The sequence below is a fragment of the Pipistrellus hanaki genome, assembly GCF_964339955.1.
Source record: "Pipistrellus hanaki genome assembly, chromosome: 11".
Lineage (NCBI taxonomy): Eukaryota > Metazoa > Chordata > Mammalia > Chiroptera > Vespertilionidae > Pipistrellus > Pipistrellus hanaki.
In genome coordinates, this window is record NC_140513.1 from 60,079,291 (window position 1) to 60,097,846 (window position 18,556).

An 18,556-nucleotide genomic window follows, 5' to 3' on the forward strand; every position below is an offset into this window, starting at 1 on the left:
TGCTATAAACCATGAAACGTTATATTATGTGTTTTATATTCTCAACAGCACTATGAAGTAAATATTCTTATATTACTCATGGGATAACTTTGGTTAAAGATGTCTGGTAAGCACTCCAATATCTTGTGACATTGAAGTAGATGAAAAAAGAGAAAAAAGACTTTGACAAACACAGCGTAGCAGGCAATTAAGAAGTCAAGGAAAACTACATACAATAAACAGAAATGAAGGAATAGAATTAGAAGAGGTAGAAAAAAACTTGTACATGAGAAAATGGAAAAAGGGGGAATTTTGACCTCAATATGCATGAGTTAAACATCCCTGAAATAAAAGCACAAACAACAGTAACTTTGGGACCTGGAAGACTAAATTAATTCCTCAGGAATTAAGCATTTTAGAAAAAGGAGAAGGGAAGAATATAGATATATTACTTTGCATTCTTAGAGATCCTTATAGATAGGATGTAAATAGGTAGCATATACTCTTATGCAAAAATACCTGAAAAATGTGCTTATACAAACAGAAGGGTTCATTCTCCACCACAGGAAGCCTCTGGGTATCGGGTTAGTGTGGCAATGACTCTCTCCAGCAGTGGGGACCACTTCTGGGTCCCTGAGCTCCTCATAGATTTGTTTCTGGCTGTGACTCATTGTAGACAGAGCAGACCCTTGAGTAAAACAATTGGTTTTAATTCTGATCCACTATTTGTTTCACTTGGGTGCGTTCAGGCAAGTCTCAGAATCTCTCCCAGAATCTGTTTCCTCGCCTATAAAGCACCTTCCATTCTGGGTCCCACCAGAATTAAATGGCGAGGTGGACATCAAGTTTTGTCATGTGCTCAATAAATGGTAGCCACTGCTATTCACAGTCTTATGTGGGAACTACAAGGACTTACCTTTTTCAAATGAAGAAACTTAGGAGAGAGCTGGTTGTGTGTCAGGAATGTTGATTTGTGAAGTTAAAGAATCCTGGAAGGCATAGGTATAAAGTCATGTAAGCCTACTCATTCAAATTATAAACTTAAATATTCAGACATGTAAATAATTTTTGTGAGTTTATTTGAGCCAAACTGTTGCCAGGAAGCAGAATCTCAATGGGAAGCAGAATCTCAATGTGTTGAGATAATGCTCTGGAGAATGGCAGTTTTCACCTTGTTTTATATATTACAACCAAAAGAGGAAACCTAAGTTGGTTAGATGAAATCTGTTGGTGATAGATTAGGGAGGCAGGAGAAAGCCAAGTGAGGAGGGGGTGGGGTAACCTCTGGGATTGAATAAAAAGTGAAATGATAAACACATACTTCTTTTACATAAGTGGGTACAGGATAGGTAACAGTCAACAATGAACAAGATAGCAATAACAGTGAGGGAATTTGTGGTCTCTGCCCTGGTGCCATTTATTGTGTCCTGAGGGTTTTGGAAATAGAAGTTACAAGTTACCCTGACATTGCCCAGGTAAATTATCTTAGATGCAAAAAGACAATAAGCTCAGTAAAGACAGAAGTTGATCTTTGTCAGGGAAGATACTGACCTAAGACCTAATTAAAAGGTTTTAATTTCAGACTGTCCTTTGTGGTTACTTTAGGTCTCTGAGATTGCATGACCAGCATGCAGGCCTTCCCTGAGCTAGTCAGGTTAGAATGTGGCCCCTTCTCATCTACAAACATATGCAAATATCCCTACAAACAGTGGTGTGGGTACTGAGGAGACCTCAGTGCTCTTGGAAAAGTGAAAGGAAAGCTTTGTTTATTTATTTATTTTTAAAATATATTTTATTGATTTTTTATAGAGAGGAAGAGAGAGGGATAGAGAGCTAGAAACATCGATGAGAGAGAATCATCGATCAGCTGCCTCTTGCACACCCCCTACCGGGGATGTGCCTGCAACCAAGGTACATGCCCTTGACTGGAATCGAACCTGGGACCTTTCAGTGCACAGTCTGATGCTCTATCCACTGAGCCAAACCGGTTTTGGCAGGAAAGCTTTGTTTAAATGGGAACCTGAACTACCCCCATCCCCACACCACATCAAGCCTTTCCTTCTAATAATAGCCTGAGCACACAGATTACAAGTCAAAACTTCTATCAGAAAGTTCCTTTCTCCCTGAAGCTCTGCTTAACTGCATTAGGAGTTGCAAATATGTTTTTCTACCAGCTCTATAATCTTGCAATCACTGACATTTACAGTCTGAACTTTCCCATTTCTGCTCGGTCTTCGGGGGAGTAGAGATGTGTAGAAACATGCTGTTTGGTTTGAAATTCTGACAGTGAGGTGATATATATCGAATACCGATCTGCCTACCCTCCTTGGATTCTTTTCCTACTCAGTTTCCTCACAGCCCCGAGAGCTCAGTGAACAAATGGGCTAAATTCTCTCCCACTTGCCACCCATTTTGAGAAGTCCCTTGTGCTGAGGTGCTTAGAATGGAATGTTAACTCTTGCAGGCTACCAGGGTCTTCTGGGGGAAACTAAGACCTTAAATACAATGAAGGGAAGAAATGGTTGTGCAACTGTCTGCTCACTTTGAAAGGCAAAGTTTTCTTATAAATATCTCATAAAAAAGAAGTCAATTTTTTTAAAGCACCATCATAATCTCCTCGTGTTTATGAGTAGTACATGATCTTCAGAACTTTTTTGGATGTTGGATTCTGCCTTATTAAAGCACCCTGCACACAACTTTCAAGTTAATCTTCTTAACATGTAACAGTTGTTATATACCTATTCTCTGCCCATGTACATTCTTCCAAGTGGCTATATGCCCTTTCCAAGTTTGCTCCTGATTTATCTTTGTGGGCTCCGCTCCCACTAACAATGTCAGTCCTAAATCATTATATAGAAGGAGCCAGAAGTGGGTTATTAATGAATAACCAAAAAGCAGAATATCTATACAATGGAATGCTATTCACAATGAAAAAGCATGGATGTAGCTCCAACATGAATGAACCTCACAAACATTATGCTAAGGGAAGGAAGCCAGACACAGAAGATGACATTGTAGGATTTCATTTATATTAACTGTGCAGTGAAGACAAACTCAAAGAGATATAAAGTAGATTAGTGGTCACCAGGAATGGCGATTCACTTTGGGCATGAGGGATCTTACAGGTGCCATACAAATATTTCATAACTTTGTGAGTTTAGTAAAAAACATTGAGCCTGGTCGATGTGACTGAATGTTTGAGTGTGTCGGCCCATGAACCAGAAGGTGATTAGATCAATTCCCAAACAGGGCACATGGCAGGTTTCAAGCTTGATCCCTAGTAAGGGTCATGCAGGAGGCATCTGATTGATGATGTTCCTCTCTCCTTGATGTTTCTATTTCTCTCCTTCTCCTTTTCCCTTTCTCTAAAAATCAATAAAAACATTTTTAAAAACCACATTGAATTGTACGCTTAAAATGAGTGAATTTTCTAGTGTGTATGTTGTACCTCAATAATGTTAAACAACAACAACACCACCCTGCTTGATCAGTGGAATTTGGATTTCTTCCCCGTATAGATCAGCTTCTCATAGATGTCAATGCTGCTGAAGCCTTGAACAGTTTGTAGTAGGAGAGAGCAGGCCCTCTGGGCCTATGCCGTGCACACAGAGTCGTAAACAAACATATTGCTTCCATATCCAAAGCCAGGCTTCTTGAAATTTCATGCGAGGTCAGACCACAGTTAGATTGAGTGTGGCTGTAATGCACCAATGGTTTTGTGGCAGTGAAAAGAACTGATGGTCTCCCTGAGTGTCTAGCTTAATAACAAAGAGTGACTAGGGCACTGAGCATTAAAATTTCCTCATAACCTGAAAATCTTGTCTTTGTGGGATTTTAAGTCTGAAATTGGATCATCGTAACAGAGTAATTCAGAAATCAATCAGCTTCATGATACAAAATGAAAAAGGTGGTATCAGGGTTTCCCTCTAGATAGTTAAAATAAAATGATGCCTTAAGAATGATCTATACTCCAGTCACTGGTAACTATATATTTCATGTTAGAGAACAGATACGATTCATTTGTCATTAGAAATGAGATTTGGACATTTCATGCAAGGCTCCTAGTGTCTTTTAAATTAACGTTTCTAATTATTTTAACTTATACCTTAAAACACTTTGGCTTGCCGAAACCAGTTTGGCTCAGTTGTAGAGCATCGGTCTGCGGACTGAAAGGTCCCAGGTTCGATTCAGGTCAAGGGCATGTACCTTGGTTGCAGGCACATCCCAGGTAGGGGGTGTGCAAGAGGCAGCTGGTCGATGTTTCTCTCTCATCGACATTTCTAGCTCTCTATCTCTCTCCCTTCCTCTCTGTGAAAAATCAATAAAATATATATATTAAAATACTTTGGCTCTTCCCATCGTTAGGCAATAATCTATAGAAATCCAATTAAATGACTGAGTGAATTGTGATTTGGTCTCCAAAAAATGTTTCTCCAAAAATCTATTTAGGAGCTAAAATTACAAGGGTAGTAGGTAGTTTGTACTTCAAAATGTCCAGTGCTTGAGTCATTTGTATAGCAACAAATAAATAAATCAGAAAATATTAGTAATGTTCAAAAGCACAAATAATTGATTTGTTTATTGTACCCATTAAGTAGTAATGATGTACCTAACACAATAATAAGATGTATGAAAATCCTCAAACATCCACAGCCTTTTCACTTCCTGGCCAGTTATGCCAAGGCCTCAGGAGCTGGTAGGTGTAGTGTTTGGCACCTTTAGAAGGCTTCAGGATTTAAATTCAGGCTCACTCAGTTCTAAAAAGAAGAATCTCTATCAGGAATACCTAACAGGAAGTAAATCTTGCCAATGACAAGGAAACAATAGTCAATAGGCTATCCACCCAGACATGACCCCACTAGTCCAAGAATCATTTATAGAGTGCCAATTGTGATAAAACAGTCACTTTATGAGGCTTACATACATTGCAATAGAAGGAACACATTAATAAATAGAAACAATCAAAATTAAAATGCTATAAAGAAAACAAACTATGTACTGGAAATAACAGGGACAGGCGATGATAGTAAGGGTGGTGGGAACTAGTTTTACATAGTGCAAAGAATCTCCCATTGCAAAGATGGCAGTTGGGTGTTTCTGAGCAGCAGGAAATGGGGAGACTTCTCCAGGCAGAGAAGTCCTGAGATGGGAAGTAACTGAGCGTGCTTACAACCTTCACCTAAAACTCTGTTAGAGAAATAGTGAGGGGATGACGGAGACCACGCAGGTTGAAGAGATAGGGGCAGAACTTGAAGAGCTTTACGAGGAATTTGGATTGTATTCTAAGTCAAGGAAGGACACAATATGATTAATATTCAAAGAACATCTTTCTGCTGAGTTGAGAATGAATATATATTTACGGTTAGTATTGACAGTTTTTGTTGATAAACAGGACACTGTGATGAAAGAAAGGAAAGGATAAAACAGTGTGCTCCACTTCCATCCCCTTAGATCCTTTAAACAATGTTGTGTGCACCTCCTGCCTCCTCTTTTACAAAATGAGTCTAGGTTGTTATTTGCTGAACAAATGAATGAATATTAAGGATACTTTGTGATAGGCACATCTCTAACCAAAGAAGCAAATGTGCAAGTATATTTTCTAGAGTAGCTGGGCATTTTTATTATTCAAGTATATTATGCTTATTGTTGTAATAATTTTGAGTTTGAATATTTTTATCTTTAACTCAGTATTCCAAATAGATAAGTTCTTTTGGGCATTTAAACTTCAAGTATAGATCCAATTTTTATTGAATGAAACAATTATATAATGAATCATCAATTACTGAAATGTTGGCTCACAAAATTAAAAACAATAAACTCCAGATTTTCTATCAACAGTTTTTTAGCCAAATGCATATCATTTTGAAAAACTGGAGTGATTTCCTGACAAAGAAGATAAAGCATATTCTGTGCAAATGTGGCTCCTGTTATTGCAAAGCAACAGCTTTTTTAGGTCTACATAACACAAGTGGGGCACCTCACACTGTTGGTTAAATTGCTCTGTTTTGGCTCTTTAGCATTCAGCATTAAGGGTTGCTACCTCCCTTTAAACAGGAAAATCCATACACACAGAGACATGCAGAAATTCACCAAATCTGGTATTGTTTCAGTTCGGCAGAATAGCAAAGGCAAAAAGATTCATGTTATTACCATGGACTTTTGGCTACCCTTAAATACTCGGTTTAGGTACCCCACGACTCCTGAGTGGAATAACAGCCTTTAATGATTACTTGGAGGAATGTTCTGGAGAACAGGTAAATGATATTCCATATTGGCCTCAGTTTGCCTCAGTAAATCATCAGTTCAAAAATACAAATGAGAGGAGCCAAGCCATTTCAAACAGATGGACTTGCTTCTATCTGGGCCATTCACTTTACAGATGGAGGACCCACGGAGGTGCTAGGGATCTGGCCAATAGATCCTCAAGCTGGTCGTTCAATAGCAGGATTGAGTGAGCACACAGCCCAGTAAACTCTTTCAACACTCTAGTACTTCTCAGTCATATTCTCCAACTCTGCAAGTTTTCCATTATGAAAATGTCTGTCTTGAGAAACTGAAGCTTTATTTTTAACATGTATCTACATTGTAAATTTTCACTGCAAAATTAAAGTTTTGTCTTCATAGCAGGTGAAGTCATTCAACATCAGAGCAATTGCCAGATGCGAGGCAATCAAAGAACACTTCTCAAGATTCATGAAATTTCAAATCAGGGCATCCAAGGGGCATCCCTGTCTCCTCTCCATTAACTCACGGGTTGATCAGTGCGTGTCTTTCATCATCCTATGCCATGGGTGCTGTACCACTGACCCCAGGTCACATTTTCCATACACAGAGCCTTTCCTGCTGCCTCTCCTTTTCTGTCACATTTACGCTGGGCTGGGGCTTGCTACATAGGTTCACCAAAGGACACCTTGAGGGGAATTAAAGCCCAATGGCAGGTCTGCAAAATCTTTGCCACTCAACTCAAAAGTGGTATATGCTTCCTACCATATGCAAAGGACTTCCTCCTGATGACAGCAATGAACAAGGACGCTGACACAAATGAAGGCCCTTACAACCCAGAAGGCCAAACAGATACGGGCTGAAATGTGTTGCAATTGTAATTGTAGCTCAGATATCATAAACGAATCATCCGGTTAGCATCTAAAATGTTAGATGAGTTATTTTTCTCTTTTTAAGATTGGTGAATGATACCAGATACTTATATTAATTTTTTTTTAAATTTACATTTTAATCTATATAAAGAAGTAAATTTCAATATTTTCTCCAATGGTAACTGTGTCTGAAACACAGTAGGTGGAACAATGACTTGTTTAATGACTCCAGTATTGGAAATTGAATTGAGGCTAACGAACGGACAGCTTTAGTAAATTCTAGGATTTAGGTTTCAGGGATGAAAAGTAGGTAGTGGGGATGGGACAAAAGTTGATTACAACTCAGAGGAAGATGCATTTGACTGTCACTCAATTTGTCCAGCCCATGCACAACACTGGGAAAAAACGTGGTATCACTTCCTGATTTCCTGGAAATATCTGTTATTCAGGAGACCAGCAGGGGCTCTCTTCTCTCTCAAGTGTTGCAAGAACAGCCCTTACTGAGCCTCCTTTTCTGACAAGATCATTCGCTGCCTTTGTAACAAGACGGTCTGCTTACACAGGGGAGCGTCAAGGCAAGACCACAGACGTGATGAGCATCGACCAGCACCCCGGCTCAGCTTCTTCTTCCTCTGCTCACTGGGGCTCACCGAGCAGGGGAACAAAGCTTGAGTAATGACAATATTTTACCCTTAATGTGTTTTGTTAAAATTATAGTCTCAACTTGATAATCATATTCATTTTAGGTGACTGATGAAAAGGATTGGGTTAACAAGTAAGGTTAGTAATAGGAAGAAAAAAAAAAGAGTATGTAGAATCAGTTTAAAATTTGACCCCCCTTCTTTGTTTTTATACTGTGCTTTTAAGATTTATAAGATATTTATCACCAAACCTTTATATTTAATGAACACCATTATATAGATAAAATTAATTTCATACATCAAAGATGCAATAATGAGGAGCTACATTTCAAACACGACTTTGAATTTACCTAAGGTAAATCCATTATTTTATCCTCCAATTACTGTATAATTGGCTTTTACCATGGTATAATTGATATCCACATAAAAGGCTTTCCATTAACCAATGTTGGAAATAAAGTGACTGTAATACTGCTATGCAGGATTTGATTTTCTAACTTAAAGGCCTTTCAGCTGCAAAAGTCAATGCCTTTGCATTCAAAGCACTCCTGTTTAACGAACTGTGACCAAGTGAAAGGTTTTTATGTGAACATTCTCTTGGTTAACTTTTGCCTGATACAGGCTTTGGGGAAGTCACTTTCCCCCATAGATTCGAGGGCGAGTGGGAGGAATGGAAGATGGGAATTGAGGGATAGAGTGGGAATCACTGAGAATACTCAGGATATTCTCAGCAGAAGTAGGAAATTACTTTCCAACATGTTACAGAGATAGCCTACAGATTCCTGAATCATCAGAAGCACACACTAAGGGGGTCTATTTTGATCACGATTCTGGTTATCGCTGCCAGTTAGAAATAACTATGTTCACATTTATTTTTATACAAATGAGAACTGAGGGTTTTTTTTTGTTTTGCTTTTTAATGTTGGGAAAGGTGGCTTACTATCAACCCACACAGTCTAGTCTTGATGAATCTTAATTAAGCTCTTCTTTCAAGACAGTGTGGGCTTCCCCAGTCTTTTGGTGACTACTTCAGTGCCATAAAGAAAGCAGAAATGGCGGGGGGGGGGGGGGGGGCGCAAATAGAGGACTTATATGCCAGGATGGTGGCATCTGACTTTAAAACAAAGACAATTTCCTGGGAGTAACTAGAGCAGACAGCAGAAGCTGTGAGCTTTGCACCCACAGTTATAAAGCAAAGAGAGATACCTTCCCACTCGGGTATAGCCTGGGTGTCGCCAGGAGAGAGAGACAGGCTGTTTTCTAAGGTCCCACTGAAAAGATAGATACCTGGCCCTCCTGTTCTAAGCAAGAGCTCAAAATGAAAAGGAAAACAACTTCAGCTCTCATATTAAATTTGAGTTATGGCGCCATAGAGAAGCTGGTATTTCCAGGAAGAGTTATAACAGCAGCAAAAAAGGGCCATTTGCTTCCAAGTTTGAAAGAGTGATGGCCCACCAGGGCCTCCATATGGCCCACCTACCTGCGGCTCTCAGCTTTTTGCACAAAATATCAGCTTCTTGCCATTCGGTGTCACTTATCAAAAAAAAGTGCAGTGTTGGAGAGGTTTCTTGGTGTAACATTAGCAGTTAATCAGATAATTGCTGAATCTCTTGCCAGTAGCCTGCAGCCATTCAGTCTTCTGAATAATAAGTGGGTTATTGATTTCTCCATCCTGCCCGGAGCCCCTACTCCTGCTCCCCCGGCTGCTCCTCCGTCCCCGCTGTGTCAGCAGCCCCACTCGGATGCTGGCCTTCCTATCCCTCACAGAAACCAAGTGCAAATTGTTGCTCATGGACCCCACAGGTAAATCCCTTCCAGCATTTAAAATGCAGACACTGCAGGCTCTCTCTTTTTCCTTTAGGTAGTCTATTTTCCATTGTTCCCAGGTTATAGAACCAGACCACAATGGAAGAGGGCAGGTAAGGCTTTACATTTCGGAAAAAATCGTGTTTGTCTGGCACAAAGCAGACAACCTGATGCGTGTAGTGTCTTTCTTGTAGGAAGCTGGATTCCTCATTCTACCCATGCTGCCTTAGTTGAGCACCTAGTAATTATAAGCATTGCCTTAGACGCTTCATGTGAAGCAAAGTAGGCACAGTTGTTGTGTTTCACAGATAATCCTGTCTTTTAGAGAAAGAAGACTCCTACAGAATAAGTAAAATATAAATAAGAAAGAAATTAATGCGAAAGAAAAGTAAAAATTGTGCTGCAAGAAACTCAGAAGAGAGAGTTGACACCATGGGGAGACCCTCAGCAAAAGCACCACACTGAAGATTGCTGCATTTGCGTCCAGCAGAGAGGCAGGCTGGCTGTGGGCTATGAAGGAGTGACAAAAAAGACACTCAAGGAAGAGGAGAGAATTGGTATAAACTAAAACTTTCCCGGGGTTCACACATTGATTGGATTCATTGTATGTACCAGGCACTGTACTGCTCTCTATAAATACAGATTAAGTCACAGCCCCATGGGAGAGACAGGCAAGTGAGCCAAATATTATAAGACTATGAGACTTATGCCAAGAGAAATAGGTTCAAGGCAGAGAGCATTTTTGGCTGAAGCATGAGGGAGAAGGAAAAATAAGCATGGAAAGATAGATTAGTGGCAGAGTAAAGGAACACACAAGGCAGGGTAGTGAACTAAAGACTCAAAAGCTGGATATGGAATTGGGGGGGGGGGGTGGAGGAGTAGATTCATAAAATATTTTACAGGGAGAGCCAATGAGAAGCGAGAGTGGCGAGAATAAAAATGAAAGTATCTCAGGGTATCTTCAGTTTCCTCAACATAGTCTTCATGAAGTGAAGTCCTAATCTGCGCACTCTAAAATATTACAATTAGATTAAGGTTTCCCAAATTTTAAAAAAGGGAGGGGCAAGAGGACGGTGACTCGTTCTCATATGAAAAACAATAACCAGGGACCAAGCAATTAAAATTCAGGCATGTCGAGCTAGAAAATAGCCTAGAAGTCACTTAAACTGCTTCACTTGTGTTGCAACGGAGGGTATGAACTCAAGAGAGGAGAGTGGCTTTTCCAGAGCCTTACAGGAAAGAATGCTGAGATTAAATCTAGAAGCACTTCTGGCACCTGTGTTAGGGCCGATGGAAAGCATGGCCGTCTTGTGCAATGTGAGCTTCCAGAACGGTGGCAACAAAGGTGCCTGCTCCTGAAACCCTGTTCTGTCTTCCTCGGCCAACATCCTAACAAGCTGTGTCTGGCCATCTGGTCTCCTCATCTCCTCATTCACCCACTTCACAAGGCTCCTGGAATGATCTTTCTGAACATGAATTTCATCCTGCATTTCCCTTTGGAAAGCCCCGGAGTGGACCTTATTCTACACGGAATCAAGTTCAAGTGGCCTGGCCAGCTCCTGGCCCTTGTGATTGCTTCTCCTCCCAGCACGTGTCTTCACCACACTCACACTTTCTGTCTTCACTCCATTCCTCACAGCTGCTGATCCAGCCAAACAGTCTAGCAAACATGCTAGGACAGGACAGGCCTGTATGTGTTTGCTCCCATTGTTCCCTCTGTCTGGACTGCCTTTCACAAGTAGGTACAAACAGGTGCAGTCATGGGTTAGAGGTGCTCAGAGGAAGAGCTACACAGAATATGGCAGGACACAGCAGAGGGAGTAAATTTTTCCAATTATCCTGGTCAGGAAAGGTTGCATATGAAGTGCTTCCTTTGAACAGTGTTAATGATGAGCAGGTGTTTGACTGACAATAACATGAAATTTAGGGTTGATAGCTGCTTTTGCACTAGGAAAGCAGAATAGTTGTGACAGACTCTGGCCTGCAAAACCAAAAGTATCTACTACTCGCCCCTTTGCAGAAAACATTTGCCAATATCTAGATTATAAGCCCCTTCAGGTCAGAGACCATTTATTTTCTTTTGTTCTTAGCACTTAATATTTACTAGTTACACAGCAAATATTAGTTGAATAAATGAATGGGGGGGGGAATATATTATATATTTCCTGTGTAAAAGGTAATGAGCAAATAAAAAATATTAGAGAAAGTCTTTTAAAAAATGTTTGAATGAGAAAAATGTAGATTAAGAGAGAAGCTCAGCTATCTACAGTAGTTTTTTCTCCCTCTGACTCAGTATAGCTGCAGTTTTGGTTTCTCAGGACTGACATATATTTGGGAGAACTTAAATGTAATAGTTGAATGAAGGTGAAGGGGAAAATCCCCAATGATGGAAGACTTTATTTATCTATTTGACAACCAGCAATGAGTAAAAAGAGTTAAAAATCTCTCCAGGATCAAGGACTCCAGAAGAAGCCACCCACATTCTTGGGTGACACACTCTATCTGCATACCTGTTCATTTGTCAGAATGTCCCTAATGTAGTGGTCAGAGCTATATAGCTTGGAGCATGAATTTATCAAAAGTAAATTGGTTCTTACATGTAAAATTCAATACATCAAACTCCACCAGGCAGACCAGAGAGAGACAGAATGTAGCTTTAATATTGTATTTGGCCATCATAGCTCTAAACCATCCGCCATCATTTACTCAAAGGCCTTCGGGGCAGCAGAAGTGATGAGCAAAATTTTATTCCCTGATGAATTTTTCAGGGCCATTCTTAATACTGGAGCTTTCAAGATGAGAAACGATTACATTGGATTGGTTCTCAAAGAATCTCATCACTAAACGGGCCACTTTGATGGGCAAGGCAGAGCTGGAAGGGACTTTCAATCTGGACTCAAGCCATTCCGTCACCAAATGTTTTACAGCAGAGGTTTGAGCGAGGCATTCCCAGATAGACACGAAAATATAGGGCATAGTTCTTGTTCTTTAGTAGCACGTATGGGAAGTGCAGTAAGTGGAAGAAGAGAACTAGAGGGAAAGTCACAGAGCCTAAGAGTGGATACATGTGGAAGTGGATGGAAGGGACCTTGTTATCAGAGCTCTTGAGGGAGCCAGGGCAATTCAGAAACTTTTCTGTGAGGGAGGCAGAGTTGGAAGTGTTCTCTGAAAATGGCCTGGGTGGTAGAGAAGGATGCTGGAAAGGAACTACAGATTGAGGAGCCTAGTCTGAACGTCATGGGCTGGGAGAAATGAGAAATGAAAATGGTGCGATGTGGGCAGGTAGTTAATTCCAGCAGACTTTTAAGCATGTGCTGAGCAGTGTGGGCTTCAAAATGAGAATGTCTTATGATGAGAGCAATGCTACTCTGTAAATCACTTCCCCATGCATTATTCCCTCACAGTAACCTTGTTTCTCTAGATGGAAATTCTCCATTACCCCTTCATCCCTTCTGCTTCACCTCATCCTCCACACAACACATCTAATCTACAAGCATGTGCCGAAATGTCCCTTCTGGGGAAGCCTTTCTGGATTCCCAGACTAGGTCAGATCTCATTTCCCTATACTGTATCCCCAGAATGCCCTATAAAACTCCTTAGTAGTGTGATGGCTCTGTTTCTTAAACTTCTTAGGGTCTCAGGTCCCTTCCAGTCTTTTTCACTATCTCTAGAGAGTTTCCCTTTTTCTCTTGATCCATCATGCAGCTCTGACCAATATTTACATTACAATCATCAGGACAGAGAAAGACAAAGGAAGGGGCAAATGACATGCACCAGGTGCTCCTTGGGAGAATTGCTAGAAACTGCCACGTGGTATTTTCATATCGATCCTGTTGATCAGGACTTAGTTGCATGGCCACCTCCACTGGAAATAAAAAAGATCAGTAAATGTTTGCTTCACTAAGAGTAGTATACAATTTCAATTACTGTGAAAGATAAGAAAAACAAATATCAGGAAAAAGTAACCGTCTCTTTCACAAGCCCAACAATTGATCACAAAATTCACCAGATTAGTTAATTGGTCTGTATGCTTCATTGGATTATACACAAGGTCAGAGCCAGAGCTGAATCCAGGTTGCTCTTCAAGTTATTTTCAACTGATAACTGCCAGGGATTTTTGTGTTTATTGAATTAATGTTGATAGCAGTAGGTTTTATAATAAGCCAATTTTCACAGAAAAACAATATTGGAAATCTACTCTTCTTTTGGTTGGTGAGAAGTACTGGATATAAAAGGTAACAAAAGAAGGTCGTTTTGTGGTGGTGAAAAAAAGGCTTTTGACATTTAGAGTTATCTTTCAGACACCATCCCACCTCTCCAAATTATACATAATTGATCAGGCTCCCAACAATGTAAGCATCTGAATAAGAGAAAGGGCTATATAGCAAAAAAAAAAAAAAAAAAAATGCTTTCCTGAGACTGGGAAATAACGGTAAGGGTCCAGATTAGGGAGATGATACCAACTGCTACAATCCTGCAAGTCACACTAACAAAAATCACAAGTTTAAATGGCCCCATAGAAGACACCAAACCCAATGGCCCCCAATCTGACTGAGTCTGAGAATCATACCGGGAAATTTTTAAAGAGCTCCAAACCCTCTGGGCCATAAGGCCACATGAATTGTCATATTCAAACATGATGCTAATCAAGATCTTTCTAAAGATGCCTAAGTTACTCTTGTTCACTGTTAAACTTGAAAATGAAACAAGTGGCCTCTCTCCCACTCCAATGCTGTGTTTAAACTCACTGTGGAAGCATTTCTAACATTTCATGTCTTGCTTCATGGAAAGCTTCTAAAACAGAGAGGGAACCCACTGGTTCCTCCTGGGGCAGCATCCGCAGTGGAAGTTCAACCTATCAGGGAGGTATTGTGGCTAGCCTGGATTGGGGGCTACAGAACTGAGTTCAGCCTAGTTTTCAGGTATTGGGCACGAATCCTTGAGAACATGTTATAAATTTTCCAAGCTTTGGTTTTCCCATTTTCTCATCTGTATATGAGAATCATAAACATACAAACTCAATAGTATTTTTCTGTAATAAAATGAAATGTGTAAACACTTAGGATAAATTGCAGATATTATTTCTTCCAGCTTTTTTAAGGCAACTCTACCCATTGTCAATTATCTTTCTATAGAAGTTAACTGAGAAATATTCTAAAAAAAGATTTGCACAATTCTCATAACTCATAAGGAAATGGAACCTATGTAAATAATTGGAAAATTACAAAAAATGTGTTCATGTGAATGAGGTAGCACACACTTGATCTGTTTAGACTCTTTTAAAATCCTTTATGCTAATATCAAATTTCTGACATCTATATATATTTGTAGACTTTTCACCAAATTATAATGAATTTTTTCTTTTCTTTTTTAAATATATTTTATTGATTTTTATTTTTACAGAGAGGGAGAGAGATAGCTAGAAACATCGATGAGAGAGAAACATCAACCAGCTGCCTCCTGCACACCCCCCACCGGGAATGTGCCTGCAACCAATGTACATGCCCCTGACCAGCATCGAACCTGGGACCCCCCAGTCTGCAGACCGATGCTCTACCACTGAGCCAAACCGGTTTCGGCTATAATGAATTTTTTCTTAAATAATATGCCTGTGGAAAAGTGGTGACTTTTTAAATATATATTTTTATTGATTTCAGAGAGGAAAGGAGAAGGAGAGATGAATAGAAACATCAATAATGAGAAAGAATCATTGATCACTGCCTCCTGCACACCCTACACAAAGGATGGATACTGCAACCTAGGCATGTGTCCTGACTGGAAATCAAACCATGACCTTCTGGTTTCTAGGCCGACACTCAACCACTGAACCACACAGGCTGGACTAACTTTAAAAAGTCAGACAATGCAATTATTCCTGGTCAAGATGTTGTAAGACCACACAGACAAACTCTATCAATGAGAAGTCTCACCATCTCAAAATGGATTTAGATTTCAAGATCTAGGGCCAACTATTTCTTGTTAATCACCTGTTTCCTGCTGTCAACCAAAGATGGGTCAGTATTAGTGACCAGCATTTTTTTTTTAATCCTTACATATCTAAAATAAAGACTAATGTTAACTTAGAACCTGGATGCAAGAGGGCAAATTCCACCCTGCAAGCTGAGGGCATATCTATTCTTCTTGGTGAATGCAGTCAAAGAACATTTTGAGATATAATTGGGCACCAAACGAAAGGAAAGAAGAGAGCTTCAAGATAATGCCTGTCAGAAGGGGCCACTGCGGAGATGTCTCTCCCAGTGCCCTGGCAGGGTGCTGAAACAGAAACGTACTCGGGGAAGACGGCATAGGGAGATTAAATATGATCTTGAGCAGCGATATCCCCAGAGATCGTGGGCTTTTTATTCTTCCAGGCCTAAAAACTGTCAGATTTTGAGTAAATCACAAAAGCAATTGTCATGGAGAACATTCACAGCTGCTCCAACAACTCTTTTAAAGCGAGTGGAGCTGGCAGACTGAGTCAGTTTGCAGTAGGGAGCAGGTGAAATGAATAAGTATGAAGAATATAAAACACTGCTAAAGAGTAAGAGCTGCGCCTTTTCAGCAATTCCACCTGTGTTTACATTTATATAGAAGGCTGCTGATGGGATTGTGGGGATGTTGTTTTTTTTTTTTTTTTTTTTTACCATTTTAATGCCCTACGGTGTTGCCACGGAGCGTACTGGAAAGGAAATGACAAGCCCATTTCCAAGACAGACTCCAGGGTTAGATCTCTCATAATTTTGCAAATGGCTCAGGGTTGGAATTTTTGTAGAGGGGATGTCTGAATGACTAACAACCTCAAAGCCTTAATAAAAAAAAATCAGAATTTAAAAATGATGACTCTGGAAGCAATCAAAAGGGGAGCACAGGGACTCTTAACTGAGCTTTGCTTCATTTCATTGTTCGGAGACCATCATCATGGGCCCTGGGAAGTTAAGCCTCCCACTGTGGTGATGGACATCATTTGTCCTCATAAACATTTGGTGAAACAGAAGTTAGTTATTTCACTATGACACAAATTCACCTCTCCAGATGGGATTACACACCGTGGGATTCCTTTAAAAGCGAACTTATCTTTAAATATCACAAGCAAGATGTTTTAGCTGCCTCTTGATGTTTGCTAACCTTTCGTGGCTTTCATTTCTAACATAAATTCCTATCAAAATTGGCAGTTGCATTTGAGCTTATTTTCAGTTGGGAATGCAGTTGCCTTTAAAAATAAAAACACACTTCAAGGACATTTATGCTCCAGTTGGCTTTAGAACAAGGAAAATGATATGGTTAATGTCTGACACTACAACCTGATCAGCTATTCAATACGTGAATCACAGCAAGGCCAAAATATCACATAGCGCAGTGAGAGTATATCTTAACCATTTCTTTATTCTTCTAATGGGGATTTATTGAAAGCCCACCTTGAATCAGCCACAGCAGGAGATATCATTGAATGAGAGAATCCTGATCACTCTCATCATGTTACTTTGTTTGTTAAGTGAGTCAGAGTTTAAACAAACAGTTACAAATAGGAGACAGTGTTTGTTTTCATAAAAAAGTGACTTTATTGAGGTGTAATTGACATTCAATAAATGGCACATAGAGTATAGCATCTGATAATTCTGACATATACACTAATAAAAGAGAAATATGTAAATTTCCATACCTCCACAATGCTCACCAGCCAATCAAGAGTGAGTATGCAAATAAGCCCAACAAAGATGGTGGTTTAATTTGCATATGCAGGCGTGGAGTGACTGGGTGAAGCGGGATGCCTGCTATGAAGGGGGAGGGCAGAGGGCAGAGGGATCTACAAGTGCGATGTACTGGCCGGAGCAGAGAAGACTGAAGCCTCTGGCCTGAGTGAACACTGAAGGCTCCAGCCAGAGCAAAGACTCCAGCTAAACCAAAGATGGAAGGCAGTGGACAGAATGAAGGTCTGGGTCCCAGATGCCAGAGGAAGGCCAGTGCAGACAGCCAGAGGAAGGAAGGCCTATTGCACAAATCTTTGTGCAATGGGCCCCTATCCTATATATATAAAAGGCTAATATACAAAGTGTCCCCTCAGAAGTTTGACATGGAGAAAGAGTTTGATTGCTCCCTATGACCTGCTGAGGTGGCAAAGAGTATGGTGGGCAACCAGCAGTGGCAGCGGGGCACTAAGCGAATGAGAGAGGTGGGGAGGTGGGAGATGGGGAGGCAGGGAACCTGCTAGTCCCTGGTCGCCAGGGAATATAACACCACACTGAAGGGAGTGAACAGATTTGTCACCTCCCCAAAATCTTCTCAGACCCCTTTGTAATCCTTTCTTCTTGACTAACCCCCTCTTGCTTCCTCACTGATCTATTCTCTGTCACATGGGTAAGTTCACATTTTCTAGAGTTCTACCTCAGTGAAATAGAGTATATATTCTTTTTTATACTGCTTCTTTCAATCAGTATAATTATTTTAAGATTTATCAAAATTTTATGTGTATACATTGTTTATTGCTGAATAGTACTCCATTGTAGGAATATAGTACAATTCATTTTTCTACTCATCTGTGATGGATATTTGGGTTGTTCCAGTTTGGGATACTACAAATAAAGCTTCAAGGAAGAAGCCTGAGTTTTAAGTACACCTGGTTTCAAGTGGACACAAGGAGAAATGGAGTTCAGACCAGGGGAATAAGCCTCACATCCTTGGTAAGAGGTTTGAAAATGTTGCTTTAAACCCTGTTGCTGGCAGTTACAGGGATAATGTAATCTAAAGCCAGAAAGATGGCTTAGCAGATATTTTGGAAAGCTCTCTGAGGGGCTCCAAATTCAGAGAAACGTTGTGCATGCTACATAGGCCCTGGAAGCACTCTTCATTTATTTGGAAAGAATAAAATATTGATTTCTAGATATTTGCTACTCTTTTGAGTATAAGAACCCATCAGCTTGATCTAGGCTGATGTCACCAGAGACCAGGGACTGTGCCTCAGACGTGACTGAATCCTCAGCTGCCATTGCAGTATCTGACATACAGGTTCACTCAGTAAACATTAGTAAAGGGAAGGAA